This window comes from Lygodium microphyllum, chromosome 16 (assembly GCF_053477565.2).
Source record: "Lygodium microphyllum isolate KBCC chromosome 16, Lygodium_microphyllum_v1.1.10, whole genome shotgun sequence".
NCBI lineage: Eukaryota > Viridiplantae > Streptophyta > Polypodiopsida > Schizaeales > Lygodiaceae > Lygodium > Lygodium microphyllum.
This window is the reverse complement of record NC_141150.1, coordinates 88,437,677-88,462,464: the sequence shown is the minus strand read 5'-3', so window position 1 is coordinate 88,462,464 and position 24,788 is coordinate 88,437,677. Positions and strand designations below refer to the sequence as shown.

General features: G+C 39.8%; 1 pseudogene; it reads right to left on the bottom strand.

Annotated features, from left to right (window-relative positions):
• Positions 1-2,244: 2,244 nt before the first annotated feature.
• LOC148023087 (uncharacterized) lies at positions 2,245-24,086 on the bottom strand (annotated as a pseudogene).
• Between the last annotated feature and the right edge of the window lie 702 nt (positions 24,087-24,788).

Genomic DNA, 24,788 nt, shown 5'->3' with positions numbered 1-24,788 from the left:
GGTCGATCTTTACTTTAAAATGGCTGTCATATAAGCATTGGTGCCATTTCTTAATGAGACAGAGGATGGTCAATATCTTCTGGTCATACACATTCATTCACATCTCCTTGTCATCAAGCTTACAACTCTCAAAAGAAATCACACCATACTCTTGCACAATACCTTTTCCACTAGCATCACATTGAATGGTAAACTCCTTGGAGAAATCATGGCATATAAGGATGGGGGACTAAAGTAAGAAAATTTCCTTCAATTACTTAAAGCTATGATAACGTGTAGTAGCATCCCAAAAGAATGATTTCTTTTTAACCGATCAGTCAAAGGTGCTGCAATGGTAGCATAATGCTTAATGAAGCATCTATAAAATGAAGAATGCCTAAGGAAACCTTGTAATAAAGTAGTGGAGGATAGAGTGGGCTAGTCCTTAACACTTTGCACCTTCTTGGGGTCAGCCTATATGCCCATTTTGCTAACAATGTGTCCCAAGTACTCCATTGATGTCAACATGAAGATATACTTACGTTCCTTAGCAAAGAGTTGATGCCTACTCAAGATATCAAACACCCTTCATACGTGTGTCAAGTGATCCTCTTGTGACTTGCTATAAATGAGAATATCATCAAAGAAAATGAGCACAAACTTGAACAAGAAGGGGTGGAGAATTTTACTCATTAGGCTCTAAAATGTGGTGAGGGAATTATTCAACCCAAAAGGCATCACTAGAAAATGATAAAGCCCATGATCAATCCTAAAATCTATTTTGATCTCATCACCCTCTCTCATACAGATTTGATAATAGCTAGACGTAGATCAATCTTAGTGAAGAAGCATACCCATTTCAACTCATCCAACAAGTTATCAATCCATGGGATAGGATACTGATTCTTCATGGTGATTTTGTTCAAGTTTATGTAGTGAATGCACATGCGGAAAGAGCCATCTTTCTTCTTGGCTAATAGGATGTGAGATGCATAAGGGGAAGAACTCAATTCAATGAAACCCATCTCAAGTAACTCCTTGATTTTCTTTGCAACCTCTTCATGTTCATACTTGGAGAGTCTATAAGGTGGCTTGTTCACTAGCTTGGAATGGGGCTCTAAATCAAGTGGGTGGTCTACTTTCCTCTTAGGGAAGGGCTATAGGCATCTCAAATAAATCACTATACTCCTCAAGTAAAGATTGCAAGGCTAAATCGTGAGATACTTTGGAGGGCTGATATAAATTTTCCTATTTAAGTGCAAGACAAAGATCTATGAGCATTTCTTAAACTCCCATTTGAGTTGATTTTCTATAATTAGTTGAACATTAACATTACCATGAATTCTCTCTAAGAAGATGAGTTGTGCATACATCTTAAACTCCATGTAGAGTTGAGAGAAGTCCATAGCACATTTTTCCAATTGTTTTAGACAATCACAAACCAAGAAAACATCAATGGGGCCCATGTCAAATGCAATTAGGTCAACCAATGCCACATAATTCTCAGCCAAGCATAGGGGGACTTTGAAACATACATGTGTGCTGATTTCTTCCTCACCATTTACTACTTAATCTTTTAGGGGGTATTGTAATTGAGTTAAAATTTAAATTGAGCATGAATGAACCAAGCAGAGACAAAAACCGATCATGCAAAGATCGAGCAGAGCAGTAAAAAAGAGCAAACATAGAGAAGTGATAGAATTCAACCACTATAGAACCAAAATCACACCTCTTATCTACTCTAATTGTTTATTGAAAACTCTCAAACCGTATTTAGAACACCACGGCTTGAAGTGAAAAAAAAACACTCCATGCATGCTCAAATTTGATAATTAAACCATACGATAGAGATTAAAAGACCCGAGGTTATCAAAATTTTTAAACCAACCCATACAATACTCATAGTCTTAGCACAATAGTCATTGTCTTAACACAACACAAAAAGCTCAATACACTTCACACCCTCTCTTCTCCTCACTCATCATCTACAAAAAAACATCACACTCTTCTCCCTTTGTTGATTTTTGTCTTGATTGTATCATAGGAGGCATCCTTGCTCATCCCCCTTGCAACTTCCTCCACATAACATGGTAGTACACTACAATAAGAATTTTATAAACTGCATCTCATTGACATTTCAAAGCACATGGCAAAAACTCACACACAAAAGCATATCATCCTAGAGTGCATATATTGTCCTAAATAAGTCAATAGTAGTAACCTTGACAAACCGTGACAAAACACAAGTCAATAGTAGTAACCATTCTAATCAAAAGGGAAGCCATATGCATCATCCATTGGCTCACTCTCTGAAATCTCCTCGTCTGAGCCGAATTGATCTCTAGTACCTGCAAAAGCTCCCTCTACCAAAGGTTGTAGAATGCGACCAACAATGTCAGGGTCACTATCAAAAGAATAACAGGGGCAACCAGATGTGATGCATGCACGCATGAAAGGAGATGTACCACTACCCATCTCCAAAGCTAATTCTCCCGGAGGACAAAGAGCCACTAGAAAGCAATACAAAAATCTGACACTCCGGTGCACACCTGATCTCAAATGTGCCTCCTTGCCAACCTCCAATACCCTCGCAGTATCTGGCAAATAGTGATGGATGACATGTCACGAGAATTGCACACCATGATCATGTCGTAATGTGGCACTCTCCTCAAGATGTAAAGAGGCCATGTAGCCTCAAAGTCGTAGCATGTAAAAGTACAAGGCATCCATCTATCACACAATAATGTCAAAAAATCGAGACATATCACAAACTAATCAAGAACAACAAAGCATCAAGAAAACTAAGTGTAAAATAACCATGTGAAATACCTCTATGGCAATACCCTCAATCATAACCTCATCCATGAGGGCTAAGTCCTCAATTATGAATCTACGCACAATCTGCAACTCACACTACAGGGGGGCATATTTCTCCACCCACAAGGGAGAGTCCCTTGATAGAAAGAAATACATTTTAAACATTAACAATTACCAAAAAATCTTATTCACAAGTACCTAACAATCCTATTTACATATTTCTGACTCAAAGAATCACCCCTGAAATGGAGGTAAGACAAACAACCCATCCTCAGTCCGCCAAACAAGTTGTTGCCACTCCAAGTCTATGCCAAATATGATTCTCTGACACCTTGTTCCACAATGGAACACTGTCTCGTCCATGCATAAGTCCATAGGAATATCCAAGAGCACAAAGTCAGTAGCCCATGCCACCATCTTTTTCTTTTTCTTATACTCCACCCCATTTTATTGATTTCATTAAAAAATGTATGGATCTTTGCATAATCCTCATTTCTAATAGAGGATGAAAAATCCTTACCCATAGAAATATAATCTCCACATCCAAATGAAAAGATAGAGCGATCCAAAGAAGCTTCCCCTTGTATGGACAATAGTGGCACATATTCTTTTTGGGATGGTGGTCTAGGATGTGAGGATGGACCTAAATAATCACGACAAGTATAATGAATGAACAACAAGCATAGCATACAAAACAATCGACTTGCGTATATCCATAAAAAGAAGTATACCACTATGAAAGCTACCATGCATACCAACATCAAGTGGTGGTGAATTTTCATCAATAAAAATTTCATGATCTAAAACAAAACAAACAAAGAAACATAAATCTTTATTTTACAAGGAAGGTATATAAAGTATCCAACATAGAGAACTAGCCTTCTCTAAGTTGCATGAGACATGAATATGCAAAGTGAAATAAGTAAAAGTCACATGTACTCTGTGTCTCACTAATTTGAGCTTGCTTGCCCTTTTGAGCTTGCTTTCCTCATTGAGCATGCTCACCCCTTTGCACTTCACTGCCCCTTATTTGATCACCTTCAAAACCACTTCTTTGTTAGAAAAGTAAATCTTAAGGAAAGAGAGCAGATAGTTGTGGAAGCCACTTTACCTTGACTCAAACTGCCACCACTTGCACCCTTTTCCTTTGATTTTTGCCATTACTCAAACTTAGCTTTCTCACTTGGCATTACATGGGGTGAGGGCATGTGTTAACCCTCAAATGAAAAAAGGTGGAAAATTCTGAAAATCTGAAGTAGAAGACAAGGCTAAGGAAAAAGATAAATGGAAGGGGAACGCACGCCAAGAAGAATCCAGAAATGCAAGAAGTGCAGAAAAGTCCTAAATCAAGGAGAAAGGCGCATAAGAGAAGTGCAAGTTAATACTCGTGTAAAAGAGCGCAAGGCACACCGAGAGTTATTTTAAAGAGCACCAGGCTCTCACCCGTGCAAATTGTAAAGGTAGATGAGCACTAGGGAGGAAGCTAGGAAGATAGGAGGACAATGGAAAAAAGGGCCTAGGCCACGACCGGCCATGTAAAAAAGAGGATAAGGGGATGACCACCCAAAAGGGATTTAGGATTTTGTACATAAAGTTGAAAAGTGAATAAGAAGCTCATTCTTGTGTGTGGCCAAAAGGAGCTCTCTTCTTCTTCTTATTGCTTGCTTGCTTGAGCTTGTGCTTGAGAGAGGGAGTATGAGAGTATGAGGGAGTGAGTGTGTGAGGGTGAGGGACTGGGGAAGAGAAGCTCTTTATCTTCTCCTCTCTTCTTCTCTTCTCTTCTCTTCTCTTCTCTTCTCTTCTCTTGCTCGTGGCACTGGAGCTTGGAGCATGGATCTTGAGGATGGAGCTTGCTTGAAGCTTGCACTTAGATCTCCTGGAGCTATTGGAGTGCTCCGAAGAGAAGATAACTCGACAGGTCATGGAGGTAAGCTCACTATACCCGTACACATGGAAGGCCCATTGGCTATGTGAGATGTACAATTAGTGCTCAACTTGAAACACTTGAAACAATAAGTGGTCCGTGGGTTTCGATGGTTGATTGCCTCCACAACCCTCAAACTAACAAAGGTGGAAAATCTGAAAAATCTAAAGCAGAAGACAAGGCCAAGGCAAAAGTGAAACACAAGGTGAAGGCGTGCCAAGAAGAATCCGAAAACGCAAGAAGTGCAGAAAAGTTCTAAATCAAGGAGAAAGGCGCACAAGAGAAGCGCAAGTTAATACTCGTGTAAAAGAGCACAAGGCGCACCAGGAGTTATTTTAAAGAGCGATAGGCTCTCACCCATGCAAATTGTAAAGGTAGATGAGGGGTAGGGAGGAAGCTAGGAAGATAGGAGGACAATGGGAAAAAGGGCCTAGGACACGATCAACCATGTAAAAAAGGGGATAAGGGGATGACCGCCCAAAAGGGATTTAGGATCTTGTATATAAAGTTGAAAAGTGAATGAGAAGCTCATTCTTGTGTGTGGCCAAAAGGAGCTCTCTTCTTCTTCTTCTTCTTCTTCTTCTTACTTGCTTGCTTGAGCTTTTCTTGAGAGAGTGTGTAAGAGTGTGAGGGAGTGAGTGTGTGAGGGTGAGGGACCGGGGTGGAGAAGCTCTCCATCTTCTCCTCTCTTCTTCTCTTCTCTTCTCTTACTCGTGGCAATGGAGCTTGGAGCATGGAGCTTGCTTGAAGCTTTCACTTGGATTGTGGAGCTACTAGAGTGCTCGGGAGAGGAGGTAACAAGATTGGGCATGGAGGTAAACTCACTACACCTGCAGAGATGGAAGGCATGTCGACTATGTGAGAGGTAGCCATTAGTGCTCGACTTAGAACGCTTGAAACAATAAGTGGTCTATGGGTCTTGGCGGTTGAGTGTGAGGTTCCACTACATTTTGGTTCCATTGTAGGGACCAAGAGATTCAAGCCTTGAGTACTTGCGTGCTTTGAATCGAGTATTGAAATAGGGTTTTCCTCGAATCGGTGCTTGAGGTAGGTAGGTAGGAAGCGAGGGAGTTTGAAGAGGTATTCGATCTCCTTAGCAAGTAGGTTTTTGGTTTTTGGACTTGGAAAAGCATGATGGAGTAGTGTAGCTATTTCCCTTATGATTTTTTCTTGCATTTAAGAAGAATAGGAGCAAAACATTGAAGCACACAGTAGGGTTTTTTATTGCTGTATAACATGTTGAAATAGGAAAAATAAGGGAAAAAAATGAAATTTTGGGTTAAATATTAGTAAGGAAAGCAAGACTAAGGTGAGTATAGGCCTGGGCAGGGTGATAAGTGGCTAGGAGTGGCAAGAAAGACCACATTTTGCATTGCAGGGTTTTAGGAGAGCTCAAGAGAGGGAGAGACCTTCATTGCATGGATTTGCTTCGATATTGTCATCTAGGAGTTATTTGCCCAGTACAGGTAATTCCACACCTTCCCCTACATGAGTAGCTTGGATCTGGAGGTGCTCCACAGGTAGGAAGGCCTCGATCGCTCAACATAACAAATTCTTAGAAGTTCGACAAAAAAACGCGTCGCGCTCAGCCCCTCCCAGTGGCTGCGATTCTGGGCCAAGTCCAAAAATTGGTCCTCGAACCACTCAATCCATTCGGCCCTTTAGTATTCAATCCTTAGCCAACTACACTCAGACGCCTTTCACTCAGCCCGTCCGAGTGAAGTATTTGGACCACTTGATACTCGGCCCACCTGACTCAGCCATTCGGTCCTTGACCCACTCGGCCAACCCCATTCGGACAAGTTATCATTCGGCCCTTGGCCCACTTGGCCACTCGGCCTTTGGACCACTTGGGTACTCGGCCTTGAGACAAATGCACTCGGACGGGCCAAATTTATCATTCCGACCAGTTACATTCGACCCTTGGCCATTCGGACGGGCCGAATCGAGCATTCGGACCCTGCAATTCAAATATGTTGGGTCGAATTTGGATTTGTTCAAAATTCTAACTTGTAGATTCTGAAACCAACCAGAGACCATGCAGAGCCAAAAGCACATCATAGATCTATTACTAAACTAAAATCTAGAGCAAGTAGTTCAAAACTTGGCTACTAACGGTCCTTCAAATCTCACATGGTGGTTACCGTAACGGCCTTGTGGACTAGGGGAGACTGCCCCCCCCCCGGAGACCCCCATAGAAGGGGCTCTGTCCCCTCCGCACCACCCCCAAGTAGGCTCAAGAGAAAAATCGCGTCGTGATAGGTCCTCCAAATTAGATCCTAGAGTAGTAATGGCTCTGCACAAGCATAGATTCTCACTTGCAAAACAACAACCAAAAGCCCATACTCGAACAGAGACAAACGAAGACCCTAGAACCTCAATGGGCCAATCTAGCCAACAAGGGCAAAAAGGCCACACCACTAAAACACGTCTATGTTACATTTAGACTGCATCTATTTAGAGCGGAATGGAACAACATCATGCTACAATTGCAAGGATGACTAGACATGATAGTCCTGACAATAGATGCACCTTGAGTAGCACTGCACTAACGATCCAAGATATCAGTGGAGAATCCACATCTGGTTGTGTAGCTAGGGGCTCAATGGCATTTTTTAGAAGGCTTAAATTTATAAGCCAAGACTCCGGAGATGAAGACATAGTACTGCTTGCTTATCTTAGGGTCAAACTCACTGCAAAAAGAGAGCATAGTGTTGATGCTCTCATCCATGAAGGGGCAGATTTTAATATCCTGACCTATGAAGCATGGACCCTGCTAGGCCAACCAGAGCTTACACTGACTAATGCAACTATTAGTCCATACAAGGGACACCCACAAGCACTCATAGGAAAGTGCAAAATCCTTGTAACTATTGAAACTGAAAGCTTGCCTATCCTATTCCATGTCCCTCCAAATAGTACTAGTTATGGAAAGGAAACCCTCCTTGGACGACCCTTTAAAAGGGCGACCAAGTGTGAGGCTGACTATGTAGAACAGAGGATACACTTGACACTACAAGGAGTGAGGATAATCACAACCTTTAGTAAGGGTGACCTCATCAAACCTCGAGGGAAAGATAAGGAACATTTTGACATACCAGGAAAGTCTAGTAATAAGAGTAAGGACTTGTTGGAGGAGTTGATACAAGCACAGGTTGAACAATGAGAACTAGTGAGTGAGGCCATGCTTGAAACAAGAAGGTCAGGAGACAATGCCAAGGACGGACTTTCGACTTACAAATATCATAGAAGACCCCAAAAGAAGCCCAAGCCTTATAGACGAAGGTATTGATGGAGAGCCAACACAACACCAAGATGGATATCCAAAGCGTTGCTACGTGCTCAAGGGTATTACGCAGGCAAATGATGGATTTGGATACCAAAACCCCATGCTAAATCTCCTCTATCAGCTGAAGGCTAGCAGATTGTATCAAGAGCAAAGAAGCGCAGGAGGAAATCTAAACGAAAAGCCAAGTCTCGAGTCAAAAAGATTGGAGTGATCGAGCCCCTCATGATCAAAATCAAGAAATCAAACGAGACTATGCGAAGGGTAGATCCTCAGCCTAGCATGCTTGACGAGCAAATATTAGATGTAATCACTGAGGGTAAGAAAAAGCCACTAGTGCCTTAGGAGCCTTTGATTTCCTAAGAGGATAACATGCAACATAGGCACAACATTGCTCATAGCAAGGTTAAATGCTCAACAAAGAAAATGGCAAAATCATCTAACAGTCATGAGCAAATCTTCCAGCCAATGTCAAAGCCACGTAGGAGTCCCAAGTCTCCTACACCCTCTTTCATGAAATGGACACAGGAAGCACAATACCAATCTCTATCTCCATCTGACCAATCAACCTAGCAAATGGACATCTGACCAATCAACCTAGCAAGGCTATTTAGTAGATCGCAGCTATGTCCCATGAGAACACACCAGAGAAAGAGAGTGCTAAGGCCCAACCAACCACACCAATGACTGTCCTAGTTTAAGGTCCTGAGTCTTCGAGAAAGACACCTTCATTGCCCACGAATAAGAGGAGAACACAACAAACACAACAACATTTACAAGTGGTTGTGAATGCCAAGAAGATTGAGACCAAGAGCATGGAAGAACTTGGGAATAAAGCATTGAGCCCACCCACTAAGGAACCCATTGCCATCTCCCCTAACAGCGGTGAAACCTCAAAAACATAAGTGTGTTCTGATAAGTCAATTCAACCATCACCATCAACTGTTGCTTGCAACACTCAATCCACCGTCAACACAACTTGCATTGACCAATCAAGACTGGATACAACACTGTCACAATAGGGTGACAAATCTATACCATTCGCATCCAAGGAGAACCATGATGCAATAACAACAAAGCCTCAGGAGACACATGGAAACCCTGAGGACATAAGCAATCCTAGAGTTGACCAATCTTGCTCATCTAGGCATGAGCCCCCAGCTATGCTAAAGCCTAGGAAAACTCCTAGAACCTTGCATGAGATAGCAATCGAGCAAGCGCTCTCATTGAACATAGAAGTGTTGCAAAGTGCTTAACTTGCTATTTCCCCTATCCTCGGAAGAGCAAGAGCATCTTGACAAGCACCGTGATAGCTCTTGCATCAATGCATGTGACTCATCTTTGACAAGGAAACTGACGAAGTACGCTTAACTGTGATATTCAATGATATGCTCTGCCAACCAAATCTCTTAGAGATAGAGAAATTAAAGTGATAATCAGAGGGTTGAAGTCAATTCAAAAAACGTTGGTTTGAAAAATGCATTATAATGGCCGAATTGGGAGCCCAAATTATGACGGTCTCAGAGGAGCAATTGGCCAAATGGTGGTCTCAAAGAGACCCAACCTATGTGGCGTCAACTTCCTTTCGAGGTACTGACTACTATTGGGGGTATGCACTTAGCTAGAACTAACCAAGAGAACTCTTTGACTGATAAGGTTCTCACTGAGGAGGAGTTACATGTTGCCAGTAGACTCGGACAAGGTACCATGCTACTCGATGTTGCCAAATATCTATTGTTATTGAATAAGCTGCCACAAGTACTGGATGCGTGTGCCACACTCCAGTACAATCCTGAATTCTACAATTGGTTTCTATCCTCACGAAGTGACATGGATTCATAAATATGTACATAAATAAATAATGAGTTTTGTGATCCTGTATAGATAATATCAACACACACAAGCAATGATATTCAAGCGCAGGGAGAAGATTTGGGTTTGACAGGCTGAGCTCCTTAGGTCCTCCTCTCACCACACATTTAGAAGTCATGTGACCATTCCGTCCTCTAGGTGGAGGGCATGGAACACTCATTACTGCCATAGGAAGCCCTGACCAACATCTTTGATGGCGTAGACAGGCACCGTCCCCTTCTATACACATTTCCCCTTTTTGGTATATCCTTTCGGGGACGAGCCGCCTTGCTCCATTCCATGAAAACTAGTCCACATAACTTAGCATAATCCAAGATCTGCTAATGGTTGGAATATGCCCTGTAGTTCAGGCAGGACGAACATCATCATGGGGGCCGTCCCTCTACAACAAACAATGCATGCCTCACCTCGCCCCTCCTCCTGATATGCACTTGATAATCCATTGTTTAATCCCTTTCATGCAAATAATTCTATCATGTCTCAAAGCCTAACCTTGATTCACATTTTGTAGATTTCCCCATAGTAGCCATTATGGAGTACATATAGCATGCAAGGAAGCTCTCCTCCGTAGAAGGGAGCCTAAGGCACAAGTGCCTCCACTAGAGCGATGTGTGTCTACCCTCCTTAAGAGATATACACCAAAAAGAGGCCCTAAGAGACACTTCCCCAAACGTAGGCCAAAGACTTCCCAGGCCAGGAGAACAAAGGCTCAAGGGCATGCTCGGGGGGTGGCAACCTCGGCCGTGTAGGCCCTCACCAGATACTCGGGCACCAGGTGCTTGAAAGAGGAGAAGGCAGCTAGAAACAATAGGGAATTTGACAAATTATTTAATAGCATTCTTGAAACAACTGCGGCCAAGGACTACACCATTCGGGTCCCGGTCGATATCTTCCCTGCCTAGCCTAACAAGAGCCCACCATTGGCACAGCCCAGTTTTTTGATCACCCAAATTCACCCCTCCTCATACAAATAGAATAGGCCCTATGTTGTATAAGCTGCTTGCCAAATGCCATCTTGTCATAACTTTTTGTCCTTAAGTGGTTAAAGGAGCAGGCCCCCAACTATACAAACCTCCCTTACTACTAATCCATGGCATGTCTTTAACAAGCGCCAGTGATATGCATCGCAGCCTAGAACCATAGGATTTTGAGAAAGTAATATCTTTTTTTGTTGCATTTGTTCATTATAATTGATGCATGTGACTTGCATATACTCTCACGAAGTGTCAAGTGGATGTAGGATGACACAGGTCTTTGTACGAAAGTGTTCAATGTCCAAGTCACTGCAAGACCACCAACCTCACAAAGAGCCATGACAAAGCCACAATGCCAAAAGTGAAAATCACCCTTTCCGATTGCCCACATCGCATGGCCCAAAGCATGATGAGTGGCCACTTTCTCTTTCTGGGTCAAACTCTACACCTGGAACTCACGGTAGTTGTTTACTCAATTGTACCAACATCGCATGTTACAAAGAGGTTTTGCAAAATCTCCAGTGTATCTCCCCATCTCAACAAATGTTCCTCTAGCAACGAGGCTGGGACACAATCATCGCTATAATATCCAGTTTCGCAGCCTTTGAATCTCGACATTTCCTAATCCAATTGAAAGGCTGATAGCCTCAACATATTGCAATGGTTTTACTCATGTTATTCTTTTAAAAAAAAAGTGGGAAAGAAAAGAAAAGAAGAAAAATAAAAATAAAAAGAAAAGAAAAAAGCACTCATAATCATAGCATGATATCTAGGGGTCATCAAATTAGATACGCCCATTGACCTTGGTCAGTTGGGGCTCCATCCCTAGTCCCCTAGCCCTCTACACATCCCCCATGATTGTTCAGGGCACAATCAAGGGCAGGACATACCTAGGGAGCTTGTCTTGCCTATGGTTAGACCTATCACCTTGACCCATTTTCACGATTCCTTTTTGCACTCAGCCTTAGTATCATTGTAATCGATCGTGGTAAGCACCGCATGAATGGCCATGAAAAGTACACCATACTCATCGAGCAAACCCAACAGCTACCAGCTACTAAAAGTTTGGTGTCAATGTGTTCAATTATGCTACATCGTGTTGTCACAACGCAAAGAATGTCTCATACACCTTCATGTGTACTTCTCCTCAACATGGACAACTTTGCTTCATCCACACATTGTTACGATGAGCTAGACCTGCCGTCTTCTAACTACGTATTATCTAAGTATGCACAAGCACTCACAACATATCTACGCTAAAATATATACACATTTTTGGGTCCTCAGTGTAGGAAAATACTCTCAGCTCGACCTGTCTCCCAAACTAATCAAACTACGTCTTGTGCACGATAAGAAGACTAGCACTATCCCCAGGGAGAGACCACATATAAGAGGTTTTCAGTCGCAGGTACTAAAGACTCTATCAAATGCATCGTTAGCTCTTCATCATCACTCAATTTTGACCTGTTGACCATTCCTATCATGCAAGCCCACCAAACAATCGAACTGTGTAGAATCCCCACAAACCACCACTTGTGCCAGTCCCCAGCGCAATTCCCAACAACGAACAGTCCTACCCCCAACTCCAACCACCCTACCACCAGCCACCCATGCCAACAATGTGGCCCCAACAACCTTCATTTTCCCACCACCAAAAATCCTCCAAGGCAACCATAGACATCCTTACTACCCACGTCTTCAGTGCATGCTAAAGCCTGCTACCTACGAAAGTGAGTTCCATGGGACTGGCACTCGTCTAGGAAGGGGGTGATGTTAACCCTCAAATGAAAAAAAGGTGAAAAATATGGAAAATCTAAAGCAGAAGACAAGGCCAAGGCAAAAGCGAAATGGAAGGTGAAGGCGCGCTAAGAAGAATCCAGAAACATGAGAAGTGTAGAAAAGTTCTAAATCAAGGAGAAAGGTGCACAAGAGAAGCGCAAGTCAATACTCATGTAAAAGAGTGCAAGGCGCACCAGGAGCTATTTTAAAGAGTGCCGGGCTCTCACCCATGCAAATTGCAAAGGTAGATGAGCAGTAGGGAGGAAGATAGAAGGACAATAGGAAAAAGGGCCTAGGCTACGACCGGCCATGTAAAAAAGGGGATAAGGGGATGACCACCCAAAAGGGATTTAGGGTTTTGTAAGCAAAGTTGAAAAGTGAATGAGAAACTCATTCTTCTGTGTGGCCAAAAGGAGCTCTCTTCTTTTTCTTCTTCTTCTTCTTGCTTGCTTGAGCTTGTGCTTGAGAGAAGGATTGTGAGAGTGTGAGGGAGTGAGTGTGTGAGGGTGAGGAACTGGGGAGGAGAAGCTCTTCATCTTCTCCTCTCTTCTTCTCTTCTCTTCTTTTCTCTTTTCTTGCTCATGGCAATGAAGCTTGGAGCATGGAGCTTGAAGATGGAGCTTGCTTGAAGCTTGCACTTGGATCGTGGAGCTACCGCAGTCCTCGGGAGAGGAGGTAACTTGATCGGGCATGGAGGTAAGCACACTACACCCGTAGATATGCAAGGCACGTTGGCTATGTGAGAGGTAGCCATTAGTGCTCAGCTTGGAACGCTTGAAACAATAAGCGGTCCATGGGTCTTAGCGGTTGATCGCCTCCACATTTTGGTTCGCTCATGCTCAATCGCCAAGACCCACAGACCACTTATTATTTCAAGCATTTCAAGTGAGCTCTCATGGCTATCTCTCACCATTAGGGGAGTTTTGAGGTCTCGAAAATGCCTTTTAGGACGTGGAGAGAGAGTGCTCTAGACCAATAAGAGCAAAGCCTCCGTAACGGAACTTCTATTTTAAAAAAATAAAAAATCATTTTACAAAAATATATAAATATAATAATATTACGAATTTGTATTTTTATTATGTATTTTTAGTCTCTTATATTCGTGATTATGACATCTTTTGCATTAATGGCATAGAGTCTCAGCTACTTTTATTTAATGATGTTTCTAGATTAATGATAATGACTGATGTAATCAAAATTCAAATTGGTGAAAAGCATGGCGGTCAGTTTTTTCCCTCCTTTCTTTTATTCCTCTATTGTTTTTCCCTCCGTTATGGTAGCCTAGTCCTCTCTCTCTCTCTCTCTCTCTCTCTCTCTCTCTCTCTCTCTCTCTGTGCATGTATCTCTCTCTTCTACCATGGATACAGAAATTCGACCTTCAACAAGGCGTCCAAGCTCCCAAATCACATCCATATTAGTGTTTAACTCATTCCAAACTGATGGAAGATGGATTCCTACTATCATTAGCAAAGGTAGTTGGATCACCATGCAACAAGCAAAACATGGAAAAAGGCGAAGACATGAGAGCTCGTTTATCTCTGCTTGGAAGGGCAAAATCTGAGATTTTAAGCTTGGAGCAAATAAGAATAGCATCAAAGAGGTACTAGTGCAACATGTGTTCATGCATAGAGAGTTGTGTTTGAAACCTGGATCTTCAAAGCTTCCAATGCATAGACCAAATTGTAAGAATTTGATTCTTAAAGTTTTTCCTTTCTTAAACATGGTTTAGGTTTTTCCATTATAATATTTGTTTGTCTTGTAAATGTCTATCCCTCTAATCTTGAGAAATGGCAACCAGTGGAATCTATTATTGATGTTATACATGGTTCAATTGGAGAAGAAATGTATAGAGGCAGAAAGAAGACAGAGCTAGAAATGGAATATTCTTTTATGACCATTCTTATGCTATTTCTATGCGGGGTTGCCAATGGGGATCAATAAAACTCCTTCCTTTGCCAGATTTTTCAAGCTTTGAGTGGCCTTTGCCAAGTCCAGCTACTAGTGAGGGCTATAGATGCAAGATATTTTCTGAGATCCAAAAAGCACTAAAATCTAATATCTCAAGTAGGCTAAGCAAAGTTACTTTATTTATGCCTATTAATATATTTATTGATTTCTTCTCTAATATGGAGATAAGAATAACAAAAACCATGCTTTCAGTGAAGAGACTAACATATGATCATATCATACAATTTGTTGATGAAGGATGGGATACAAGGACAGAAGGAAAAATTATATGTAAGATAGATCAAGACTCTATAGCTTGTAAATATATGATTGCTACTCAAAATTTTATTCTTAGCTTTTACTATAGTTGATGGCATTTTGTTGGTAGTAGTCTAGTTGCTTTAGACCAGAATCTTAATGATTTCAGTAAAGATCCTATAGTGGATCTTGATATTTGGTTCAACGAGGATATTATTGCAATCTTAAAGATCAGAAAATCATGTACGCTACATCAAGTGAGGATGGATTTACAAAATAAAGACATTGACCTACCATGCTCCTTTGTATTCCAACTTGACAAGAAACGAGTAAGTTTTCACATCATATTATATCTACTTAAATGTATATCAAGATCTCACTTTCTAACTAACAAACATTTGTAATTTATTTTTTGCAGATATCGAAAAGGAGAGAAAATAATATACACTGCAAGGACATTCAAGAAAAGATATCTTTACTATCAATATAAAATACATGTCCAAATTTTGTAGCAGATGTCTATCTGCCATCTCTATGAGATATACAAGGGCTGAAGGGCAAATTTCTATATATGAAGGCTTACAAGGCGATATGGAAAAGCTATTTCTTTTTTGGAGAACTATCCTTTCTAGGAGTCCTTTTGCCTTTCTTTGATGTCTTGGGTATAGAAGGTGTTGAAGTTGTGGCTTCGCCTTCCATGGTTATAGGCACCGCATCTCCTTCATGGTGCAAATCCCCACCAATCTCTGTTGTTGGTTGTATACAATTGACCATTATATACTTCAAGATCTTTGCTCTGACGTACCAAACATGCTCAGATGTATAGCAATCCTTCGAAAACTGTCACACATTTATAGAAAAAAGAGTTTTAGTTCATTATTGTTCTTACAATAGACTATATTTTTATCATCAATGGACTATTTGCAATTAATATCTATCTTAAAGTTTAGCATCTTTCATATTACCTTTACATGTTTATCATCATTAAGATAAACAAAGTTAACCATTCTTCTAGCATTTGCAATCACCCTCCAGCCCACAAGAATGGCTATCATCCTGATGGGGACACTGCAACCACCAACACAAAGTAAAACTATAAAGAGGACGGATGGTAGTTCATAGAATAAACTCATGTTTCAATTATTTAATGAATAACTTACTGCAACTTGTCTATATTGCATTGTTGCAAGCAAATCAGACGGCATAGGGGGTCTTTTCTCTAGCTCTTCAATTAATCTTTTGACACCTCTATATATAAAATATGTTGAAATTTAGAGTACTTACAAAAAAAAGAATTGAAATATCAAGGAGCCCTTGGATAATATAACTTACAATTTAGCATTTCCATGGCTTCTTTTCATAGAGTTGATTAAAAAACATTGCTTATCCACAAGGTCTATTGCAATCAAGCTCCAATGAGAACTAAAAGCAATCATATCTCAACAAATTAGTAGGATAAAATCTCAAAAACTCTAATAGAATATTGAATCACTTACTTTTCATTATATGGAATTATAAGGAGCTCCAAAGTATCGAAGTCAATCAAATTGAGCCAGTGCTCAATAAAACTTGTATCAAGCTCGTTCCTCATAAAGAATGAGATAGATGGATCAAGAACCTCAATTTTTTGTTGTATATCCAAAGGAAACTCATGCATTATACACCTAGAAAAGACATAGAAATAGTGAGTATAAACAAGAAAAATCTTATTGTTAAAAAAATATCAAAAAGTATAAGTAATTATGGATGGATATACATTAGGCCAACAAGAATAATACTACCATTTACTTCTCTTCTTTTATCCTTAAGAATCTGAACACATACAGCATCAAAGGAGATAACCTCAGTTTTTTTTCCTAAGTCACCAGGTAAAAAACAAAGCACACTGAATCCTTTTAGATTAGCTGCTTCAAGAAGGGTGGCTAGCTCATTTTCAAAGGACTCTAGTTGATCTGTTTCCCTTTCTTCAACCCTTTGCCTCCTATACTCTCTCCATTTATCTGCCTGTTTCTCTTTAGCTTTCTCCTCTTTTTCATGTTGCCTTGTATCCTTCTCACGGGTGACATCCTCAACCCTGAGACCAGAATCATCTTTCTTTCTCCTAGCTGGGGGCACATTAAGGATATTAAATGTCTTCACATCAGTGAGGGGAATTGGCTCAAGGACCTTTGAAAAACTATATCTTAGCCTCCTAAGAATTACCATGTCCTTGTCCATGAGTGTGAGCCTATGAGCATGAGCAGCACAAATATAGGCATCTTGAAAAAACTCAACTAAAAAATCCTCTGTGGCTTCTTGTATACAATTAAGAGCTGTTCTTGTCCATCTGAAACTATCCAAACTATATTTGTCACAAATTTCCCTGACAAGCCTCTGAAAAGACAACTTTGGAATTGCATTGTCAAGAGCCTTTACTGCCTTCCTAATCTCCCTTAGGCACTGACATTTTGAGAAAACTTTCTCTTTGGCTTTGACTTTCTAGAGAGCTTCTGAGGCTTTGAAGACTGATGAATCTTTGATGCTAAATCCCTAGGATCAATTTTGACCTTTCTTGCTGTTGCCTTAGTCCTAGCCATCTGCCAAAAAAAGACATGTTACTTCTTCTCCAGCATGTCCAACGAAACGCGAGTCCCAAACAAGAGGTATCCATGCTGCATGTTGTTTTCGCGTTTCAGCTGAATTTTTCTCGAGCGTGTCTAGTGAAACGTGAGTGTCAAGCAAGGCGCCTCATTTAGCTGCTTCTTTTTGCGTTTCACTGGACTTGTTGTCCATTGTGTCCAGTGAAACGCGAATTTAAGATAGGAGGCCTCCTTGAAGCACGTTCTTTTCGCGTTTCACTGGACAACTCATGAATAGCATAGAAATCGACAAAACCAAGAAAAAAGAGCTTTGAACTAAGGAAAGATTTTAAAAGTACATAAAATATCCACAGAATTAGGGAAGAAGTTTGAAGATTTACTTAAATCTCCACAACATGAAGGAATGCTCCCACTATGGAAAAAATTCTTTTGTAGTGCTGATAAGCTCATAATAACATAAAGGATTAAGGAAAAGTATCAAAAGAATGCATTGAATGGAGCCTGTTATTGAAAAGAAAGATGCAGAAACCATACCTTCTTTTTAGCTTGTTCTTCACAATCTCAGCCTAATGACGAGAATATGCTCGAAGGTTTCCTTTGTTGGGGAAGCAGTGAAATGCTTGGAGATTGGAAGGAACACCAAAGGTAAAGGCGGAGTAGCAATATTTTCTACTTGCTGGAAATGCGGTGAAAGGTGAAGGTGGTGAATTTGCATGGACTCAATGTTCTTGGCAAAGTGTTAATAATACACGTGTGACGTATTCTCGCTTATCGGAATTTTTTTTTATACTTGGAAAAGTGTTATGTAACACATGTGTGACGTATTTTCGAAAAAAGAGAGTGCGCACGTCTTCTCATTCAAATTTTTTGTCCCGTTTATTTTTCCATTATTACACAAACTTTTTCGTTGGAACTATCACCACATGCTTAACGGTCAATATAAAAGCATTTCAAAGCCATTTCTCCGACATTGTCTTCTTTTCTACCGAAATTTCGTCTCGACTTCCCTTCAAGGTCCTTGCTTCTTGTGTGGAGAGCAGTTCAACAATCTTTGATAGGTAATAATTTTTTTTATTACAAGTATTTTAACAATTTTTTTTTATTAATATAGAAAGAATTTTTAATAACACTTGAATAATTACAGATGTTATGTGCTTTGTATCTTTTAAAAGCAGCATAGCTTTTCCAGAAAGGATTTTATCATAAATTTCTGTGTTTGGCTATATCAGGGACTTTAATTTCAAATCGCGTTTCCAGAAAGTTTGGCTATATCATGGAAATTTTCAATGTTCCTTTTGATTTGAAGGAGTTATTGGAGGATCTTGAAGATAAACTTAAGGAGTACAGATGTTTTTATGATAGACATGTGCAAGGTTTGGAAGTCAATGGATTTGTTCATTATAGTGATGTCATGGGAGCCACAAGTACATCCAGGTCAACTTTGCTAGGCAGGTTCAACCTCATTGATGAGGAATTCAGAAAGAAAGAAACATGTTGCCCTTTCCACAGGTATCAACACCAATGCCTTCTGATCCACAAGGATGTTGGATTTATTGTGTATCTTCAGTACATGGAAAATTCTTCTCCAGATATAGACCAACAGGGAAAGCTAGAGGATATTGCAAGTATGGATAAGGAGGTCGAAGAGAATGAGGAGATGTTCCAAGAAGATGTTGAGAATCAACTTGTCCAAGGTTTTGATGTAGGTTTGTTCAAGAGTGACAATATCACAATGGTGGAAGAAAAGGAGATCGAGCCAAGTGCACAGGTTGATGAAGAAGGTCCTTTTGCATGTGTTCCAACATTTCCCACTTATCTTATCAACAAGAAGAGATATGTGTTGCTAAATGATATTTAACATCTTTTTGACCTTAGAGAAGATTATTGCTTAGCAATCCTTGCAGGTTGGGGCAAAAATGACATGAATTTTATAGGTTATGAACAAGAACCACTAGCAAGTCTTGATGTTGAGGGAGAGAATCTCCAAGATAGCTCTATAGCCTTATATACATGTATTAATCAGATCATAGAATACGAAAAGGGGGGGCTACCTACAGAAGAAGAGTTCTTGTAGGTCCAGAAGAAACTTCATATTGATGATGTAGGGTTTGAAGAGAGATTGAAGTCTCCATCAGATGAGAAGCCCAAGAGTTTAATAAATCTTTATGATAATAGTCTTCTTGAAGAAGACGAACACCCTAAGGTATGAAATATAATTCGAAGTTACCCATTGAGTTTATATTAGACTTTATCATGCATTATAGATAAATATCTTATATCTTGTACTGTTGTGGTTTGTTCTGTAGATTGAGATTGAAGATATAGACAACTTTCTTGGAAGGGCCAAGGGCTGTAGGCCAATGAAGCTTGGAAAAAATCAAAGCCTTGGCCATTATATTAGAAACTTAAACAATCAAACAATTGTAATATATCATAGTATATTGTCAAGCTCTCCAAGTCTACCAATGATGGCTTTGAGAGCTATCTCAAAGGTAATTGGATCTCAAGTTTTTAGCAAAGGTTTGGACAAGATCATTTTAGTGGAGAAGGAAGAAGCCATAAGAGTTTTTGGCTTTATGCCTGGATACTGTGGATCTAGAGCTGGATATTTTGGAGTTCTTAGCTCCTATTTGCTCTCTTATGTAGGAGATAGTAAGAATTTGAAGCTTCTTCCAGGCTATCGGAAACAAGAGTTTTTGAAATACAGAGGTCTTATTGAGTGGGATGAAATAAAAGATTCCTCTAGAGGCCCTGTTGAGCTACCTGAAACCAAGGACTCCTCTGAAGGCCCTGTTGAGGTGCCTGAAACTAAGGACTCTTCTACAACACAATCAGACTAGAAGATGCCAAAGATTAAGGGTTTCTTGAAACCCATCTTTTCCCAACTCTTTGTTTGGTTTGTAACCATTCTGTAATTCTTTGCTTTGCGCAAGAATTTAAATATCTATCTTTTCTTCTTTGGGTAACAATTTGTATAGTCCTTGCTAAAGATGATGTATTGCTTGATGTGGTTGTATCTTTAAGCTTGAATTTATGCCAAATTTTTCAATAGAACCATTGAAAGACCTCTAATAAACTGTTGGCTTTGTGTCTTCCACCTCCATGTCTTGTGTGTCTGAAATATTTTATTCTTGCTTGATAGTGTGATTTTTCCATACATTGCGTTGACCAGATAGATAGAGATCCATATTGTTTAATAAAGTATGGAGCATGGTTGTATAGAATATGCTGCATAGTCAACAAATAAAGAAAGTTATTAAAAAACATTATATGAGTTCGATAATGAAGAAACAAACATATACAAACTTCTTACCATATAGTGAGTAAAGTGTTGATCACCCCAAGCTTCTGTCATCGCCTTTTTGAAAAGGTTCAATTGGTTTTTAAAGTTTTTGAGATCATCATCATTCCATTCAGTCTTATCACAATAAAAAAACACTTTGTCTAGTGTTTCCCAAACTTCAGCTTTTCTATTTCGAGCTTGTCCATTATCAGTGTGATCCTTAACTGCATTATGTAGGGATTTCCACTGATTAAATTTAATAGTTGAGCCACCATTTCTCGAGTTTATCTTGCCAAGTCTCCCATGAAAGCCTAGAAACCTTCTAGCCTTCACTCCACCAATAGATGGTTTTTTTGGGACACAATTACCATCCTTAGACTTTTGAACATTTGGTTCAATAACAACATTGCCACCATGCAAACCAATTGCAGAGAGAACTTTTTCAACCTTTGTTATAGCATATGTTCTAGTTGATAATGGCTTCAGCTTCCATGCAAATCCTATATAGAGATGAACAAGCTTTTCAATTATCCTACAAAGTGCATGAAGTGTACAAATATGGGCATTCACTAAAGGAATGTCCAAGACTAGTTTAAACTGTGGATCCTTATTGTGCCTAGAGGGAGCTCTATTCCAATTGCTTGAGTTTAACTCTGCAGCTGGTGACATGCAGTATAAGCAAGGAGATCTCAAGTTAGCTCCCTTTGATACACTATACATACATTTGAGTGTCTTTAGGTCACCAGCTATGTGCCACTCAATCCTGTAGTTCCCAAATCCTTCAACAAATAGCTCTTCTCCTGGTTGTTGCCTTTGAATAACATTAGGTATTGATGTTTGATGAAAAACCCAATATAGTATATAAAAAATCTCAGTATCTACCTCAAATGCTTCTAGCCACCAGATGTTATATTCAGATTGAACACTAAATGATGTTGAGTGATTGCAATGACCTGATGAAAGTGCTCTATTCATCAAGGTGATAGAGATTCTCTCCAATTTTTTACATTTCAGAATCTCACTTTCATCAAGTTTAATCACAAATCTAGCCACTCCCTGTGCCTCTGCTCTACTGACAAGTCATAAAATTTGATCATTAAGCATTGTAGGGTGGGCAAGTCAAGGAAAATATTGTTAAATTCATTGAATGTAACCTCCTTTTTCTTGTCCTTGAAGCTAGCCTTGATATGAAAAGGCTCACCTAGAATCTCCATCACTTTGTTATTAACTCTCTGTCTGATAGTCCTAACCACAAATGGCTTCGGAAGTATGCAATTGCGTACCTGTCCTTGCTTCATATTTGATTGTAAAAGTTGGAAAAGTTGCATATAAGCATCTCGACTGATACCAATACTATCCAGTGTCTTCTGTACTAACTCAGAATCCAAAGAATGATCCTTTACAAATGACTCCAAGCATTGTTTCTTTGCCTTTTTAAATTTCTTCTCCAAAATATCCTTTGAAACTACTGAAGGAAGAAGATGATAATAAAACTGGGCTGCTTTTAAAAAATCTCTTTCACTTGCATTTGGTTGTAGAAGAGATCTAAGCAAAATTAACATCACAAATCAATGCAAGTAGTTTAAATAAAGCCTTATTTAAGATTTTTCAAGTGAAAAAAAATATACTTTGCTGCTTGGATTCTTTTACCACAGTCTCCTCCTCCTCGTTTGAGATTCTCAATATTTTTAAGAGCTCTTTGTCGATTTTGAAGGCCTAATAAAGTTTTCTTTTGTTGATAAGCTTTGATACGCTTTTCCAATGAATGAATTTTTTGTTGACAATCCTCTAGCTTCTGCAAAAACTCTATATTGTGTTTCATCAAAAGATGATTCTTTAGTCCAAGGATATCCTTTTCTGCAACAAGATTAAGTGTATAACCTAAAAACCCATTGTAGCCATCACCAATAAACCTCATTAATGACGAGCTATTATAGAAAGGAGGAGTGCTATTTCTGCTAGGATCTTTGGGATATAGCTTTCCATCTAACCAAAGATCAATATTCTTCTTTCCTTCAAACCTCAGTATATGTTTCATAGACTCTGTAACCGTGATAGATTTTGTTCTCTTTCTTATTGGTTCATACTCACTGTCCAACTCAATATGAAGATGATAGAGAGGTCTTTTATGAGAGCTACAAAGATCATTAGATGATTGATCCATAGCTGAGTTACAGAGATCATTGGGTGATTGATCCATAGCTAAGGATATGATTAGAAGCAAGAACGAAAACAAAGAAGAGACTACTAAGGAGGAGAAAAAAAGAAGAGAGAAACGATGGAGAAACGATGGAGGGAGGCAATCGAGTATCCACCAAAATTCAAATTGAATATTACTTTTCACTTTAATGAGGAGAGGTAAGATCTTCATTATGACAATCTTGCTAACTTTATGGCGACCTAGATTTCTAGGTTTGATGTGACCACGAGAATATCACGACAATGACTTATTAACAAGTTTTGATATTTTAACTTACCAAAATATAAACCTTTTAAAAATTCTATAAAATTATTTTATTTCTTAAATTGTTTTCTCTTTCTAGGATCTCTTACAGGGCATTTTCGAGACCTCAAAACTCCCCTAATGCTAGTCGACATGCCATCGATCCTCTCAGGGTGTAGTGAGCTTACCTTGATGAGGAAATGAGTTTCCTCCTCTCTTGCACACACCGGTAGCTCCACGATCCTAGATGCTAGCTCAAGAATCCTCAAGCCTCCTCCATCTCCGAGCTCCATCCACCATAGCTGCGCACGTGAGAAAAGAGAAGAGAAGAGAAGAGAGAAGAGGAGATGGTGAAGAGCTTCACCCTCTTGATCCCTCACTCCCACACACTCACTTAGTCCCTCACACTTCCTCTCTCATGAGCACACACACAAGCAGAGAAGAAGAGAGGACTCTTATCAGCCACACACCAAAGAATGAGCTTCTCATTCACTTTTCAACTTTATATAAAAAACCCTAAATCCCTTTTGGGTGGTCATCCCCATATCCTCTTTTTACATGGCTGGTCGTAGCCTAGGTCCTTTTTCCCATTGTCCTCCTATCTTCCTAGCTTCCTCCCTACCGCTCATCTACCTTTATAATTTACACGGGTGAGAGCCTGGCGCTATTTAAAATAACTCCTGGTGTACCTTGCGCTCTTTTACACGAGTATTAACTTGCACTTCTCTTGTGCGTCTTTCTCCTTGATTTAGGAATTTTCTGCACTTGCATTTTCAGATTCTTGTTGGTGCGCCTTCACCTTCTGTTTCGCTTTTGCCTTGGCCTTGTCTTCTGCTTCAGATTTTCTAAATATTCCACCTTTGTTTGTTTGAGGGTTAAAAACATGTCAATCCACCAAGGGCATGTCTCAATCTCAAATGGTGAGAGAGAAATCATATTCTCCCCATATATAGTGGACTCTTTGTTAGTGATATCCACCCATGTTTTACACCCGGGGCGTGCACTAGGGTTTATCATATGGTACCATGTGAGTGTAAGGGAGGGGGGTTATCTAAGGAAAGGAAGGTACATTTTATAAGGTAAGGTCCCATAAATAGGGGTAGATAAGGGGTATTTTCATATATTTATTGCATGCAGGTGACGTCTCCTTATTACTACTAGGGAGTCCCGCGTGGTTTTAGAAGCCTTGGGAAAATCAACAAGCAGCTTGAGGTCTCTCCAGTGCATAAAATACTTGGAATATTCAAAGACCAATTATCCAAGCCAACACAAACTACACATTGCAATGTCAAACAAAAGGCATTAAAATAGAAAACCAACCAATAGAGCAACCGACAAGCGGCTGCATCAAGATGGGACTGAATAGGTTGATCCTCCTTTTTTTAAGACTTTTCTTTAGCACCAATTTTCTTAATGTTGCCAAAAATATATTTTCTTCCCTCATATCTTATGGATGCGAAGTAAACATGAAGAGATGGCTCATCGAGCAAATTAATTGGATGCTCTATGGTAGCTGCTATTCTTATCTCTTACTCCAAAGGACAAAGTGCATTCTTTTCTATCATGTCTAGAAATAGTTCCCTGGACAAACACCTACAATGATAGAAATAATGAAAGGCACGAAAACATGCAAAGCGAATACAATTT